Source organism: Mustela putorius, unplaced genomic scaffold (genome assembly GCF_011764305.1).
Source record: "Mustela putorius furo isolate JIRA1106 unplaced genomic scaffold, ASM1176430v1.1 tig00003891_pilon_pilon_pilon, whole genome shotgun sequence".
Classification (NCBI taxonomy): Eukaryota; Metazoa; Chordata; class Mammalia; order Carnivora; family Mustelidae; genus Mustela; species Mustela putorius.
In genome coordinates this window covers 112,226-130,865 of record NW_025422040.1, presented here as the reverse complement: position 1 = coordinate 130,865, position 18,640 = coordinate 112,226, and the positions used below count along the sequence as shown (strand labels likewise).

The window sequence follows — 18,640 nt, the reverse complement described above, 5'->3', positions numbered from 1 at the left end:
CAAAACTGCAAAACTCATTGTAATAGAATGTGTAAGGTCAAAAGGGTGGAACGGCTGACAGCTATTGGATTGAATAAGTGCATCATAAATCTTTAAAGAAAAAAATGCTTACTGTAGAATCTCAAATTGAAATTTCCTGTGCAGCATTACAAAATATTTTATATTCAATGAGAAAAAAGAAGCTTGCAGGCAGCACATGAAGCATCCACAGCAGGTATATGATTGAAAACTAATAAAGTAAGTGTACGTGGTTGACTGATGTAGGGACTAATAGCATCTGACTTTTCGCACTGGCCTTGATTACACAGGAGATGGAGCAGTCGTTACAATTCAGAAAATGTATTTTAATAGATCATTGTCGATTTTTATAATGTTTCAAGCCCATTCTTTGTTGATAGCCTCCACATTTATATGGTTAAGTCATTGTTGCTGTGTTTCTTATCTATGACCACATTATTTTTATATCCCTTCATTTGTGGATTCTTAACAAGTTGTGGAAGGTTCATTCCTGTACCCCAATACAGAGTCACTCTCTCTAGCTGCCTTTTCTAGCACCAATATGCTTTTAAAAAAAAATAAAATGCACAAAACAACAAGCAGTGACAGCGGCCAGTTCCTCAAACATCCAGATTAATAACTGTAGCATGCTAAAGAAAGGTGCGTGAAGTAGCTGGAGATGGTATATGGTCCAGAGTCCAGCTAACAGATATCCCTTTCTGAGCACTCCCTCCATTCCCCTAACCCGAATACATGCATTAGAATGTAGCAAAACCCTGGAGAAACTCCTCTTAGCCAACTGCAAACTTATCTGTTGCCACAAGTGCAAAGGGGTAGGATGTGAACCTGTGTTATCACAAAACTCTTGAGCCACTTCAGTTGGTGACAGAACACAAAATGAGAAATTCCTACGTATACACATCAGTCTGTCTCCACTTTTTATAAAACTGGAATAAAATGGGAAAGTGCCATCTTTATTTATCCTAATTGAATTTTAAATGTCCTTTTGACACAAAAAGGTATATACATGACACAGCTACACAACCTTTTTTCAACTGGACAACAAGTGTCAAAACCCTGTGGATGTATAGGGTAAAACAAGATTGGTCAGGAAAAGAGAATTGTTCCTATAACTGGTAATCTGACACAATGTCCTATTGCCATTAAAAAAAAGGACCAATTTCAGTTTATTCAAGTTTGTTTTCATGGTGTTTTATCCCTCTTGATTAAAAAAAAATTCAGACTTTTGTAATTTGTGTATGCTGATCTTCATCAAAAGGTTCATTCTCTGGATCAGAGTCAGTGGTGTCAGAATATCTATAATGATCAGGTTCATTGTCACTAACATCTGGTGTTACAGAAGTTGAACTGCTAGCCTTGGGATTTGACGGCTCCTCTACTGTTTTTCGTGAAGTACAGTTTCACCTAGAGAAAAAAGACAGAGTTTAGGTGGAAAATCCATAAATCTGACTAATCTTAAATGACTTAGTAGAGATACATATTTTAACAGATTTGTTTTTTAAAAATGCAATGACAAACAGGATCTTGAAAAGGCAGCTATCTTTTAAATGACCGTCTGCTTCAGATTTCCAATGTTTTCTTGTTATACACTGAAAAGATACACTGGGATGTACTAACATAATAAGCATAAGCTGTAAGCATTAACTAAATAATTCTACTGAAAAAAAAAGCACTGAGACTGAAGAGTGTTGGTCATTTAAAAAGTGTCTTTTCAATAAACTTCAATGTACAAATAGCTGAGATCCAAAAGAATGTTGCACTTACTACCACGCTGAGCCTCAGTGTATTTTCTGACACAAATAACACTAAACAAGTACTACATTATAAAAACACTGATTAGCAGCGATGTTTGGGATCCCGTCAGCCCTGAAGGTTAAGAACATCAGACAGTGATCTGACAGTGGACAAAGGGCCATCACAGCAGTGCTGGAGAGCCGTCCAACAACTCAGCGAGGCAGGGATTTCCGTCTCCCCAGAGAGGAAGCAGAGGTGCAGAAGGCAGTGGATCTGCTCTATCTGCTCTATCTACAACCTACCCCTGACCCACTACCTAAAAGTCATCCTCACTTCTCCTCCTCTTACATCCAATATCCGCTCCATCAGCAAACCCTTTTGGGTCCACCCACACGATGCCATCTCTACCTCCTCTGACAGCTTCTCAGTGTGCCCACTGCTACCACGCTAGTCCCTGCAGCCACCACCTCTCAGCTACATTAAACCACAGTGGCAGCTTCTCACTTCATCTCCCAGCTCTGTCCGTCCTTGCCTCCTCTCCAGTCTACATTTTAAAGACAAAATTCAGATGACATCCTTCCTGTGCTGGAAACACACCAATGTCTTCACAGTCAGACCGATGTGCTTTAGTCAAAATGGCTGCTTGTCTACTGCTCCTCAAACATGGGAGAATCATTCTGTCTCAGGGCTGTTGTATCTGCCCTTCCCTCCCATCCCAGATGTTTGTACTGCTCACTCATTCCATGTGGGCCTCTGATAAAAGGTCACCTGCTGAAAAGGTCTTCTCTTAACTATTGGGCTAAAAAACACACCAAGATCGTGCTTTATGCCACCTCTGCTCATTTGTTCATCAACACTTACAGCATTATATCTGTTTACTGATAACTGAAAGAGTTTTAATTTGTAATCACAAATATATATTCTTGTAATATTAAAAAATATTTAATATTAAAACAATAAAACCAGAGGAAGTCACACCATAAAAGCTAATAATTAAGGAAAACGCAGACATAGTCGATGGAAACCTGTGAATTCTCAAAGACCCTTCTAATCACTTAAAAGAAGTCTAAGATTTAAAGGCACTTAATATTGGATTTATTTTCACTTAAAATATGTAGCCTCCCATTTATTTTTAGGATTGCTCACAATATTCTTATACTTATCAACTATGGGTAGGCTTGCTGCATATTATAAAAATGGAATGAGGCAAAATAAGTAAGAAAATTTTTTTGAAAGAGAAAGAAGGGTATGGTGAAAGGAAGGAGGAAAATCAGGTAGAAGGAGAAACAGGAAAGGGGAAGGAAAAAAGGGCAAACTACCATTTGGAAATATTGACAAATCAGATTTTTTAACCTGGAAAATTCTTATCAACACACAGGACTAAAAATATGCACACACATCACATATAGATATAAGTAAGGACCCAAATAATTCCACAATATGAGGAAGTAGAGCTTTATAAAGGGAGTAACACAAGAGCTTGACAAGAGGCCTTTCAGACCAACAAGACTGAAGCAAAGGCTACCACACGGAAGGGTAGCCAAATGTGGGAACAGCAGGGGAAAGATGGAAGGTGGGGGGGGTCCCTCAGGGAGAGAAAAAAAAAACTGAAAAGACTGGAGGCAGAAGGAGCTTAGCATTTGGAAGAACTGAAGAGAGAGCAGATTGGGTGAATCTTGGAGCAGGAGCAGAATGTGGCTAGAGCTCATGTGGGAGGTAATCCTGGGCTGAATTATGTAGGTCCTTGTAGGTCATATCAAAAAACCACAAGGTCTTTAAAAAGTATAAACATGAGTGATAACACCATATCAATTATAACAATCTATCTATTTCAAGATCACTCTGAGGAGTTGAGAATAAACTGGAAGGGGACAAAAGTAGGAACAGTTAAGAACATTCCATACGAAATACTATGCAGCCATCAAAAGAAATGAAATCTTGCCATTTGCGACAACATGGATGGAACTAGAGCGTATCATGCTTAGCGAAATAAGTCAAGCAGAGAAAGAAAACTATCATATCTCATCATATCACAACCTCATATCATATGAGGAAGTGGTGATGCAACATGGGGGCTTAAGTGGGTAGGAGAAGAATCAATGAAACAAGATGGGATTGGGAGGGAGACAAACCATAAGTGACTCTTAATCTCACAAAACAAACTGAGGGTTGCTGGGGGCAGGGGGGTTGGGAGAAGGGGGGGTGGGGTTATGGACATTGGGGAGGGTATGTGTTTTGGTGAGTGCTGTGAAGTGTGTAAACCTGGTGATTCACAGACCTGTACCCCTGGGGATAAAAATATATGTTTATAAAAAATAAAAAATTATATTAAAAAAATAAAAAAATAAAGAACATTCCATACGAATCATTCCCAAATGACTGAATTCCCTTTAACTTCTTTCTTCCCTCATTCCTATTTCATGTCCCATAAACTGAATTCCCCTTCCCAACCCCTGCCCCAGATTTCACCAAACAACAACGAAGAAGGGCCGGGGTGGTGGGGGAGGCAGCTTTTTAAAATTTCGTATGCATCCATATTAGAAACTCACATTACTAATACCTAAATATTGCTTCTAATTAATACTTAATTTGATTTAAACCTCAGTCACACAAGTCCTTTACCAGCTATATACTACACACAGACACACACACACAGAGTAACCCACTAATTCCTCGAAATGTTTTTAACTTACCTTAAAATTTGGAGAAAAGTATCGGTTGGCCTTGTCTTTGTTTGCTTTGTCAAGATCATTTTTTGTTAGAGTGAGTACTAGATATTCCTTGTCATTATCTGCACGTTCTATACTGCAAATACTATCAATTTCTTGATCACAGAGACTTCCATTTTCTACTTTTTCTGAGGTTTCCTCTGGTCCTGGTATGAAGAATGTGTTTACCCAAAAGTGAAACATTTTGTCCTTTAAAAAAAAAAAAGACATTAAATTTTTTTAAAGAAAATATATCACCTATATTTAATACTCATCCCAAGAAGTCAATAAAATAGGTGACACGTCATTTGGTAGTCTGAATAAAGACAAACGTACAGACTAATATTTGGCAAGCTACTGGTTATCTGTTGCTCTAATTCATGTATGTTTATTCTTTTTTCAAATTTTAGACAAAAATGTAACTCCACAGGTTCTAAGATAACTTACTTTTGTTTTAAAAGCTTAGGTAAAGTATTTCCTTTCTTGTCTAATGTTAGCCTTAAAAAATGTTTGAGTTTGTATATATGTGTGTATTAAATAATCAGAAATGGGTTTTATGGTCTATTTCAACAAGCTATCCATTACAGGGTCACCTGGGTGGTTCAGTCAGTTAAGTGTCTGCCTTCGGCTCAGGTCATGATCCTAGGGTCCTGGGCTCAAGTCCCGCATCAGGCTCCCTGCTCAGTGGGGTCTGGTTCTCCCTCTACAACTCCCGCCCCAAATCCTTCTTTCTCTCCCAAATAAATACATAAAATCTTAAAAAAAAAAAGTTATCCATTAGAAAATTTACTTTAACAAAAGTTCTTGAAATGTCCATACAACTTCCCAAAGAAGCAAGGCAGATACATTTCTACTTCAGAAGCAATGCAAACACTAAGTGGCTCCAGTTTCTTACACTACAATGTGTATGCCTGAAAAACCTCAGAATATGAGGGAAGGAAGACAAGTCATTCTGACTTTTTTAGGTTATAAAATGCCTATTTAAAAAAAATTACTTCTTAAAAATAATACAAGGTCCTGTTAATCAAAAAAACATATCAATCAGAAGTTCATCACGTCAGCCCTTTCATGACCAACACAGAAAATGTTCTCTCTCTCTCTTCATGACTGGAATTTGACTGACATGGCCCATGTGACAGTTAATGATGTGCAGCTTTATGACATCTTATCTGGTGCCTTGAACTGCCATCAAATCTTTTATTCTAATTTACCTATTAGAACTATTATTCTAATAGTTTTGCTATTTTCCCACAAAGATGTAAGACCTTCAAGTATCTTTCGTTTAACATTCTTTTTATCTTTTAACAGTACCTAGCAATCTCATATGTAAGTCTTTTTTAAAAAATATTTTATTTATTTATTCGACAGAGATCAGAAGTAGGCAGGGGTGGGTGGGGGGGAAGAGCAGGCACCCTGCTGAGCAGAGAGCCTGATGTGGGACTTGATCCCAGGATCCTGAGATCATGACCTGAGCCGAAGGCAGAGGCTTTAACCCTCTGAGGCACCCAGGCGTCCCTCATATGTTAAGTCTTTAAAAAATTTTTTGTTAATTTCAATTATTTTAGCAAAGTCACTAAGTTAGTAACAGTACATATATTTAACTTAGAGTCAGAAAAACACAAGCTAGTAATATTTAAATCTTAAAAATGTGGATTCTGTATAGGTAATGCTTATATTAAATCTATTTTTGTTTAAATCACAGCAACATTTATAATAGGTAAGCAAAATCACATAAAATGCAAATAAATATATGTAAAGATATCCCAGATTTACTACAAATATTAATCTAATCTTCCAATTTGTATGTATTAAAGTAACATACAGACAACTGAAAATAAGTACTTACACATTCCTAAAGGTATAGGGACAGAGTGATGCAGGTGCCTATTTTTAAAAGTAAAATATAAAATTTTAGGGGCACCTGGCTGTCACATTTGGTAGAGCTTGTGACTCTTGATCTCAGGGTCATGAGTTCAAGCCCCATATTGGGCGTGAAGCCCACTTTAAATAAATAATTAAAATAAATAAATAAATAAATAAAATTTTGTGTGTGCCAGTCTTACAATGAGCAGAAGGGAAAAGATAATTTTAAACACCTGCTAATGCTTCCTGGACTACAGAAAAATTATTTCCCAAAGTTATCAAGATATATTTAACTTTCACTTATACAGAATAGGTAGGAAATGGGTTTCTAGTAAAAAAAAAAAAAAAAAAAAGTTTTAACATTTTGTCATTTCCCAGCTATATGGCTTCTGGGTATAGGAAATTGTATTTCTTTAGATAAATCAAGGTAGTGTTTAAAGTTTTAATAATAAATGAAACTTCCTTTTTTTTTTTTAAGCTAAATATCAGGAAAACTAAATCAGTTCTATTACTGAGAATGTCTAAAGAATGGCAATACACTATGTGGTATGTTTAATGAGGCAGTAACAACATACAAAGCTAGAATCTTTTTTCATTATACCCCAAAATGTTGCACCTTAGGCGCACTCATCTCAAATGTTCACACTTCACATCTTAAACCAAGACGGTTTTAAGAATGAGCTCTTGAATTCCCTAACTATGGCTCAGTAAGAAGCAAACCCCACTAACTTTCTGAATCTGTATACTTAATATCACACTTTTTCACTCGTTATTACTTCTTTTGTATACTTATCACTCTAACTAAAATTCGAAATATTCAATAAATTTGAGAAAGCCAAATATAAAATGACATAGTGTCACAAAAAATAAACCAAAATGGGGGGAAAGTGTTTTGTGTCATTACACAAGACCATGGAACAGATCTTATTTATACATATAGAGAATTTTTTTCTTTATAAACCCATGGCCCCTGGCCCCTTGCTAACTTTTTCTTGGTAATTGATCATCCTGTCTAAAAAGATGGTAACTGATTTAATGGGGTATGCAATCTTTAATATTTTTATAAAATTTCTCTGCATAACCCAACTTAAAGAAAATTCATTTCAAATTCCAATGACATAAGGACTTTTCCTCTAGTAAGATTTTTTTTTTTACCAATATAATGGCTCATCAGTGCTATAGTAAGCAAACCATGCGTAGATCTAACAGAAAACCAATTATAATTAATTCAATGAATGGTCAGTCACAAAATATTATCCTGTAATCTCTCCTTACAGAATGATTTCTGCCTAACCAAATATTGTAAGCAAAAGATCGGAGGTTACTCTTCAAAGTATGATTTTGGATATTCTTCCCAATAAAAGTAAAGGGCAAACCTTTTTTAGCATCTTGTTCTGCTTGTGGAAGAACTCTACTTTGATGTCACCACACACAGGCAAAGGCTGAGGGAACTCAAAGTACATGAACTTGTCTTCCCGTCGTGTGGGTCCTGAATTGGAGGAATAGATCTTCACCTTTAGCTGGCAGACCACAAACTGAGGATCTGCATGGTTAAATACATGTTAGCATCATTCCACAGGAAATGCCTTCAAATGTCAAACTGTCAAACACCATTTTAATGGTTAATATTAGCAATACACACAGAATAGTAATTCGGCAGCTGTAGCCCAGGTCTAAAACACATCAATATTTTTTTAAAAAGGTCAGAAAATAGGGCGCCTGGGTGGCTCAGTGGGTTAAGCCGCTGCCTTCGGCTCAGGTCATGATCTCAGGGTCCTGGGATCGAGTCCCGCATCGGGCTCTCTGCTCCGCAGGGAGCCTGCTTCCCTCTCTCTCTCTCTCTGCCTGCCTCTCCATCTACTTGTGATTTCTCTCTGTCAAATACATAAATAAAATCTTTAAAAAAATAAAATAAAAAAAAAAGGTCAGAAAATATAGCCAGTACAAAAGTTTCCCTAATTTTAACCTTCAGCATAAAGTTCTACTTACTGGTTCTAGTTCACAAATACTAAATCCCAACAGTAGACTTCTGGAACTACAATAACAGCAAAACTTTAGCATTAATATGTTAAAAATCTAATATAAATTAGATTTATAATTAAGATGCAAAAATAATCTTCTGGCACATCTATGAACTGCATGAAAAGTAACTTTAAAAACAGATATTTGCTGCAGTATTTTAATGTCTCTACCATGTAATAAAACCCACAAAACACAAATCATTACATGTTCATAAGACGCATGAGAATACAATCTGTAACAAAGTTATAAATTCCATAAACACAAGACTCTATTTATAAAAATATTAACTATCATTTATTTTACCTATAGCTCACATTTAATTTCTTAAAGCCATCATCATGAGAAACAGGAAGACAAGAGATTGGAAATGTCGGCAAAGAAATACAAGACTCAAGCGGGAACTGTAGCAAAATCCCCCTCCCTCCAAAACACACTCCACTTTCATTAACAAGTATTTTGGCTTTGGTCCCTGTCTGTTTTAAAATAAAGGAAAGGATTATATGTTTTAGTGATTAACCTTACGAGTAAGTGGATTTTGAAGGAAATATGCCAAGACCATCAAGAAATAAAATCATAAGCTTGCAAAAAGTACATGAAAAATTTCATGTGTATTTCATATATATTTATATATAAAATATGCACATATATAAAAACTGGCATAAAATCCTTAACGCTAAAAGGCATCATCGTTAGAGATGCAGAAAGAAGTATCACGTTGTTTATCAATGTGACCAACAAGTGAGAAAAAGGCAAAAGGCGTATCCAAGCTAGATGCACGTTCCCATCAGTAAACACGTATGGGCTTATCCGTGCATATCTAGAGCAGCACCAGCACTCACATAATAAACAGAAGGTCTGATAACAGCCTGTTGGGTTTTTCTAATATGAATGTGAGCCATTTATCACAAGAAAAAGGGCACTCCAAAAAGGGGAAACATTACCAACAATCTGTCCATAATTTTCACTTCCTTGACTAAAGGTTCAAAGTACAGCAAGCCATTTTACAAGACTATGTGATTCTGAAAATTTCACTAGAAATTCTAGCTTGAAAAAGCAAACAAAAAGGTATGATTCCAAAGCTATGATAAAAACCAGCCAGGATGAAATGCCTTGTAATCTTATTAAGACTCCACTAGTTCAGAATGTGATAATCCTCTTTTTAGGACTTTAAAAAGTGTATTAACAGTAGAAGCCAGATTTCAATTAAACTACATCTAAAATGTGCATCTTCAGGAATTCTAGAACTGTGTAATCCATTCATAAACTAATTACAAATCAGCGTCACTTAGAATCTACCCCAAAACCTAAGTTTAAAAAGTTTTCCTTAAATCACTACAGAAAATCAGTTCATTTACAATACAAATTCCCCATCTTAGATCTTCAAGAGCTAACTTATCAGAAGTCCAACATCAGTGCAGTTCTGCTGACTTCTAAGACACAAGTCAAGTATTTTCTCTTTGATACAACTGACTGTGTTCCAAAGAAATGACAAGTCAATACCTGGTCAACAAAAATCAGGATTAAACTGTTTTGACATATGCCTACTGACAGAAAATCACACTGCTCATCTTTTACTAATGTTTTAACCCTTTCAGATGTGAAGAGTATAGTAACTTTTCCTTTATTTAGGAATATTAGGACAATAATTCAGTAAGAAAACAGCTGCTGACCCCTGACAGCTTTGCAGAAACTACTTCGTTTTCCTCAAGGGTCCCAACCTTTCCCCTGAACCCAAACTCCCAACTCACCAGGTCTCACACTCCTCCCACTCTGTTTCCCTCAGCCTTCCCAACCTCTAGCCCAATACCATATTTACACAGAAGGCTAATTAATTACTATGCCTGCTGCCTGATGCTCCCAAAATACCAGATCTAGCTCTCACCTAAGATTCAAACCCACTTTCAAGAACCCACTGAGGATCTTCATATAAACAGCTCACCTTAACCTGACCAAAACATGTTTAAAAACAAAAAACATTCATGTCTCCCAAGTCTCAGTGAGATTCGTTTTCCCTTCTCCCCTCTTTTGGGAATTATTCATATGGCCAGAATCAAAACTGACAAACTGTTTAAATATAAAAGGGAAAGGAGATTTGACTGCCTTAGCAAAGCACATCTGGCTCACAAGTCCCGTAACTGGATTCCTTTCCACCACTGGTTCCCCATCGTGCAATCACCACTTCCTACCCAGCCAGACTTAAAACAGAGCCTTAGCCTCTTGACATGTCACTGATGCAACAGCACCTATCAAATCCAGTCTAACATCCCCATTTAGGCTCCTCTGACAGCGGGCCACACATGCCACCCTCCATGCCTCTGGGTCCAGCTCATGTCCTGCTATTGTACTTCAAGTCACACCTGCAGTACTTCCTTCAGTTTTAATGCCAATATAAAAGGTACTCTTTCTCTACCATTCAAGGAAGAGCTGGACTTCCTCTGTGAAACCATATGACAACCCCTAAACCTTTTATTTTTCTGAATACACCATTTATAATTTATACGTATAACCTCCCATTCAATTACGTTTACTTTTAATACAGCTTTATTACATAGTATGAAACCATAGGGCATAAATGGAGAAAATTAGTAAAGATGAAAAGTTTTCAGCAGTCAGTAATTTGAAAGTTTAAATGTAATAGTGGAAAAAGACAAGAACAAAACAAAAATCCATCAGAACGTTGCAGGCAGAGCAGAACTGTCAGGTTTTTGCTAGAGAAGCCAATGAAAAAAATTACACTAGATAGGTGGATTATTGAACTGAATGTTCTCTTTCTCTTATTCTCTCCCTAAAATTAAACCTTCCTTTTGGCCCTTACACCTGATATTTATCCTACAGGAAGAGCAAGAAGGTTTTCTTCCTTTTTTCCTTCTCCTCTATGAACGTGTTAAGTTTCTGTGTCAGTCACCTCTGAAAGTCTAATGCCTTGCATTTAGAACTTTTTTTTATCACAGATTCTATTATTTGTGTTGACGCAGAGTTGACACTCAATGTGCCATTAGTTTCAGGTGTACAACACAGAGATTCCACAGGTTTACACACCATGCTGCGCTCCCCACCAGCGGAGCCACCGCCTGTCTCCACGGAGCACTGCTGTGGTGCTTGGCCTTTGCTGTACAGAGATGACGACAGCCATCAGTTAGGGCTCCCACTGTGCTTTGCTAAGGCAATCAAGTCAGTGAGCCTATATCACACTCTATTAATAAATCTGTGGCCTATGATAAAGGTGTCCAGCTCTAAGAACACAGGAAAGATATGAAGGTGGTAATACCTGAGAAAGACAAACACTATCAAGAAATTAATTTCCTCAGTACAGGATAATTTAGAGATAGAAATTTTTTAACTACATAAGTATTTTCAAGAAGCAAAACTTAAAACTAAAAACTAAAACCACTAACAAATTACAAAACCTCACTGAAATATTATTAGAGGTATTCAAAGAAATACTGTAGTAGTTGCTTATCTACAAACTACAGAACTGCTCTCTAAATAAATGAAACATATTTCTTAAACATGAAAACATGACTGATCACTGCCAAGGCAGTTACAGAAAAAAAGCAGCAACAGTCTGATCTTTTACTGGGCTGGATAATACTTCCACCCACGCATTCTCTCTTGACTAACTGCTTGGGTCTGGCTATTCAGTATTAAGGCTCCTTTCAGTCTAAGAACTCCAGCCAAGACTAGCAGAGAAGCAGACCAGGATCAGGATCACTGAGGGAGGCTCACAGAGGCTAGGGTAAGAGAAATCAATGGGAGGCAGACATCACCGACATGAACTCTGTTTAGTACATACTTAGAAATTTTCAGATTTCGAAATGTCTTCATTTTATTGACAAGCAAACATAAAGACAGGTAGAGTGTGCCTGAGGTTATACAATCTAGCAATGAGAGAGCTAACAAAACTGTCACTGGATCTTGGATTTAATCCCAGGTTGTCTCTAATGCTCCACACACTCTGACTCAACCCTATTCACTCAACATATTTCAGCAGGTCGCCACGTCTTATAATTTTTTCCTTTCCTTTCTATTGTCCCTGTCACCATTACTACCAATATCTAATCTTCCTAAGATAGGAAGGAATTGGTCCCTGCCCCCACACAGGGAACTAATGAATCCCACTGCTACTCGGATGCTGGATCTCTACTGGGATAGGTTTTTTAGTCATCTGGTCACAGTTTAAGCTGCATTTGGTAGATGCAGCAAAGAATGTTTCTTTCATAAATACAATTTGGCTTCTAAGACATTAAAACCCATGGCTGCTGGCCTCCTTAGCCCAATAAGCTGAACAACGGAGCTACTTAGTTTGGATACTTCAGAAATATATACCCCTATGTACATTTTAAGTGTGGTAAATTTCTTTCTAGATTTCTATGTAAACCTCTAGGTATGTCCAGAAAAATGTTCCAGTACATGGAGGGATGAGAATTTAGAGCACTTACTGCAAGTTCCGCCACTGAACATTGGAATAGTTTCAAACATCATCTTGTGAAACAACAGTGCCACTGGTCTATAATCCAGATGATTCTTTAACAGGTAGCTATAATAATACACATAGCGCCTCTGACTGGCAATAGTTACTCCCTGGTGGACAGAAAAAAAAAAAAAAAAAGAAAAGAAAAAGAAAAGCCAAATTCAAAAGAAAAATTCCATTACAGTTATTTTACTAAATTGTTACGATAACTGGGTTGTAACTGGGTTGTATCCACTGAAGACCATATATACATTAGATATTTGACCTTAAATGATTAATATTTAGATCTAGTTCAACAAGAGTAAATCAGAGCAACATCAGTACAAAGGAAATATCAGAATAACCTTTTCCCTTAAAATTATCATAATCCCCTCATTTATTCAATGGTCACCACAATGCTCCAACCCATGAACCCAGTAAGATAAGGCCTCAGCAGTTCCAAAATACATGTCAAAGGCACCTGCAATACAGCTGTGCTCCCGAGACGTAGGAAATTTATGGACTTTTATTGAACACACAACTCCTCAAAAGCTTGGTTACTTATTTTTTAGGCAAAAACATATCATAATCAGCAGAACACATAAAGGCATAGTGCCTTTAAGAGACAGAAATAGCAGCAGAAAAAAATGATGCCCTGAGACCCCCAGTAAGAACAGGAATATGTGGCTGGGATAAATGTATGCAAGAATTCTCTAACAGAGGGACTTAGGAAATGTCCTCGAGCCACATGCATCTCTCTGTAGAAGAAACCATGGATATACATAATGTTTGAGAAAATTTAAGTATTACAAATGCTAAATATATATAATTCATGTTCTATTTTTTTAAAAAGTTATCTAAAGAAAAAAAATCTAGTGTGTACAGCCATGCAATTCATTAAAGCTGCTGAATAAATGAGGGCTGAGGTCTCCTTTCCTAGGATGTATATAACTTCAGGAAAATTCAGGCATTTAACAGAAACGGAAGGCAAATAGTAACAGGAAGACGTCTGACAGTTACAAGTGACTTGCAGAAAACTTAGAAGTATATTCAAGAGAAGAAAGAATTTGTAATATTTTCAGGTTATTACTGGCATCTGAATCTCCCCATCTGTTAAACACCCGGGACATAAACGCTTTTCTTCCCTCTAAATAAAGTATAAAGTACGTTCATATGAATTTAAAGACAGATACACAGAATGGCAGGTAAACAGGTATTCACTCTAGTATTCTCAGGTTTGTTTAAAAAAATTGGCATGATTTCATTACAATTAAAAAATATATAGAATGTCAACAAAATGGATAAAAGCCATTTCAAAGAAGGACAAATGACTTAAGATTCTGGCTGCAGTGCAAAGACTAGAATTTAAAAGCTAATGGTCTCTATGCTACCTAAAGCAATCTACACATTTAATGCAATTCCTATCAAAGTACCATCCATCTTTTTCAAAGAAATGGAACAAATAATGCTAAAATTTATATGGAACCAGAAAAGACCTCGAATAGCCAAAGGGATATTGAAAAAGAAAGCCAACGTTGGTGGCATCACAATTCCGGACTTCAGGCTCTATTACAAAGCTGTCATCATCAAGACAGCATGGTACTGGCACAAAAACAGACACATAGATCAATGGAACAGAATAGAGAGCCCAGAAATAGACCCTCAAATCTATGGTCAACTAATCTTCGAAAAAGCAGGAAAGAATGTCCAATGGAAAAAAGACAGCCTTTTCAATAAATGGTGCTGGGAAAATTGGACAGCCACATGCAGAAAAATGAAATTGGACCATTTCCTTACACCACACACAAAAATAGACTCAAAATGGATGAAGGACCTCAATGTACGAAAGGAATCCATCAAAATCCTTGAGGAGAACACGGGCAGCAACCTCTTCGACCTCTGCCGCAGCAACATCTTCCTAGGAACAACGCCAAAGGCAAGGGAAGCAAGGGAAAAAAATGAACTACTGGGATTTCATCAAGATCAAAAGCTTTTGCACAGCAAAGGAAACAGTTAACAAAATCAAAAGACAACTGACAGAATGGGAGAAGATATTTGCAAACGACATATCAGATAAAGGACTAGTGTCCAGAATCTATAAAGAACTTAGCAAACTCAACACCCAAAGAACAAATAATCCAATCAAGAAATGGGCAGAAGACATGAACAGACATTTCTGCAAAGAAGACATCCAGATGGCCAACAGACACATGAAAAAAGTGCTCCATATCACTCGGCATCAGGGAAATACAAATCAAAACCACAATGAGATATCACCTCACACCAGTCAGAATGGCTAAAATCAACAAGTCAGGAAATGACAGATGCTGGCGAGGATGCGGAGAAAGGGGAACCCTCCTACACTGTTGGTGGGAATGCAAGCTGGTGCAGCCACTCTGGAAAACAGCATGGAGGTTCCTCAAAATGTTGAAAATAGAACTGCCCTATGACCCAGCAATTGCACTATTGGGTATTTACCCTAAAGATACAAATGTAGTGATCCAAAGGGGCACATGCACCCGAATGTTTATAGCAGCAATGTCCACAATAGCCAAACTATGGAAAGAACCTAGATGTCCATCAACAGATGAATGGATCAAGAAGATGTGGTATATATACACAATGGAATACTATGCAGCCATCAAAAGAAATGAAATCTTGCCATTTGCAACAACATGGATGGAACTAGAGCGTATCATGCTTAGCGAAATAAGTCAAGCAGAGAAAGACAACTATCATATGATCTCCCTGATATGAGGAAGTGGTGATACAACATGGAGGCTTAAGTGGGTAGAAGAAGAATAAATGAAACAAGATGGGATTGGGAGGGAGACAAACCATAAGTGACTCTTAATCTCACAAAACAAACTGAGGGTTGCCGGGGGGAGGGGGTTTGGGAGAAGGGGGTGGGATTATGGACATTGGGGAGGGTATGTGATTTGGTGAGTGCTGTGAAGTGTGTAAACCTGGTGATTCACAGACCTGTACCCCTGGGGATAAAAATATATGTTTATAAAAAATAAAAAATTAAAAAAAAAATAAAAGCTAATGGTCAAAATATCAATTCTGATTGGTTTCCTCAGGAAAATGAAGACAATTAATACCTACCCTATCTTCACGGGATTCTCATGAGGAGTAAATACTAAGTGTAGTTACACAAAAGCATGCTAAACCTACAAATGTTACACAAATCCTAATTAGCAGTTTTAGAAATCCTATCTACATTTGAAGTATAATTTTGGAAGAACTAGAATTTTGGTTTTCTGTATTAAAGAAACAGTAGTAAAATACTATTACTGTGAAAAGCTCCTATAAAAAACTAATGTTAAAAATCATTATTAATAAAAAGTGTTTAAACTTACAATGGTTTATTGTATTACATTACTTAAATGTTACTTCAGTAAACAACTTATTCATATTTATCAAGATAAGACACAGAATTGCAAAGCAAGGTGGGGGGAATATAGCAGATGGACGATGGCTGGGTAGGAAGGAAGCTTTTTAGAACCATGTGAATTTATGATTTAGTCTAAAAACTAAATAAAATTAAATTCAAAAAATCAAATCAATGGGAGTGTAGAAGAAGACCAAGCTGTCAAGTTATTTGTTGGGATTCAATGCAATGATAGATGATTTCTTCCTCTTTAACTTCTTGGTATAAGTTTGTATGAATAATTAAAATGTTTTCAGAGATTTAATTTTTTTCAAGTAGCAAGTGATTAGCAGCACATGTATAATGCAGCTTTTTATATAGTGAGTTAATAACTCTTACCAAAGGGCAAGGCAAAAGGATAGAGGAAGAACACACGAATCTACTAGATGTCAAACATGGACGAATAATTTGTGTGTTAAATATGAGCTAAACAAAATTACTGACAATTCAAAGAAAAACACTGAAAGGCACAATTTAACTTAATTAACTCTTTTACTATCAAATTATGCATAATTCAGCTTCTGTAACTTAACTTTGCAATTCCTACCTAGCAGCATGCTCAAATTCAATGCAGTCAGATTAGCAGAAATAATTGAGTTGTAAGGCTCAAATATGTACTAACCATGGGCATTAGTGTATCCTTCTATCTAGTCACATCTCTCATGGCCACAATGCACACTTACTCAAATTTAATTAATGGTACAATGAACCATATTGTAATGTAGATGTTGAAATAAAATGAATACAACGTCCATAGTAAATTGACAATGCAATTCATAACACCTCAAATATATTATTTCCTGAATGCATACGCTGAAAACAATGGTTTACGTGCATGTTTTACCTATAGCATTTTGACTATAAAGATAAATCTCTTAGATTCTTTTAAAATCTAAGAAATGAACATTTTAAAGATCTTCAAAAATTTATTTTACATATATGAAAAGAGGGCTGAACTTCGAAGCTCTTAGAGATTAAAAAATAACTATGTGTTTTTAATATTTCCATTTTCATTTAAATTAACCAAGAACATTTAAGTTAACTGGTTTGTAACTATATCCCCAAAGTATCCACCCTCAACCACCAACGATTCTTCTTTTCTACTCTAAATGTGAAGAAAATTACTTGTATTCTTGACCTTTTTTTCCCAAAGGTAACTTTTAAACATTCTAATCTCAGCTAAACTTGGCATTCTTCAGGGTTGCCTTTACACCACATTCCTGGCCATCATCGCAAAAGACCACCATTGCTTCTTCGATTCCCTGATGTTCACAGACCTAGAGGAGTGCCTGCAAAGATGTGTCGTGTTCCTCCCAAGATCTACTGCCTTTACTCAGTCTCACCTATGATTCTGAATCTCTATCATTCTATACGTCATTCTTCTAAAACACACTTCTTAAACTGAGTGATGATTTCAGCACTCTGTTCAACCCACCTTTCTATCCTGTCCTAGACATCATCCTCAATGAATGTAGCTCCTACTCTACTGGGAACCTTGGGGTCACCCAGTGTGGCACTCTCAGAATTCCCTTGTCCCATCTTAAAATTTTCTCATATTCTCTGATATTTTATAAAACTGACTGCATGTTTCCCTAGGTTCCATTTTGGTAAGTGCTCTATTAATTATTCCCTCTCTGGCATTTGTCTTTGTTTCACCTGTCTCCTCCTGATAAACAGCTCGGGTAACCCTTGTCCTTTTATTCAAAGCCATTCATGGGCTAAAAATGCACACTCTCCCCAAATCTTTTATCTTTCTCAAATTGTCACCCTTCTTCTCTATATAACTCTCAAAGGTAAGCCTCTGCCCCTTACCCCATAGGAAACTGTTTTCATAAGGCTGATTTCTTAATGGTCAGTAGTTCTTAAGTGTCACTAACAGTCATTTCCTACTATTTTCTCAGTCCCATCCTATATCATTTTTCATTGCCATTTTGAAAATTCTCTGCCTCTATCCTAGAACACACTCTTGAAAGTTTTCTCCTAACCTTACTGGGTAAGAGAAAACTACCTAACCTCTTTCCCTAAGAGTAAGCCTACCTTGAAAATCTGATCTGAGCGAGCCCCTCTTTGTCAATCCTCTCTGTCTTAGTAGTTCAATTAACATTAACTCCAAAACCTGTGCCTCTCCATAACTGATTCCCAACTCCCAGTCCAGAACTTCTAATACTTAGCTGGGCATTTCTACCTGGAAATTTCAGAAGCACTTTAAACACAACATATCCAAAAACTGAAGCTTTCCTATTTTTGCAGGACCAACCTCTGTTATTTTTATTAATGATATTTACTATTTTCCCCAGTGCTCAAAGCTCAAAACCTCTTCTAATACCACCACTGCTACTATTTATTGAACTGTTACAATGTTCTTTGTATTTTTCTAAGTACTTTCATTAAGTATAATTTAGTACTCATGAA

At 36.7% G+C, this 18,640-nt stretch overlaps 1 pseudogene; it reads right to left on the bottom strand.

The window, feature by feature from the left end:
• Positions 1-323: 323 nt before the first annotated feature.
• LOC123386968 overlaps positions 324-18,640 on the bottom strand; it is a 74,645-nt pseudogene continuing 56,328 nt past the window's right edge.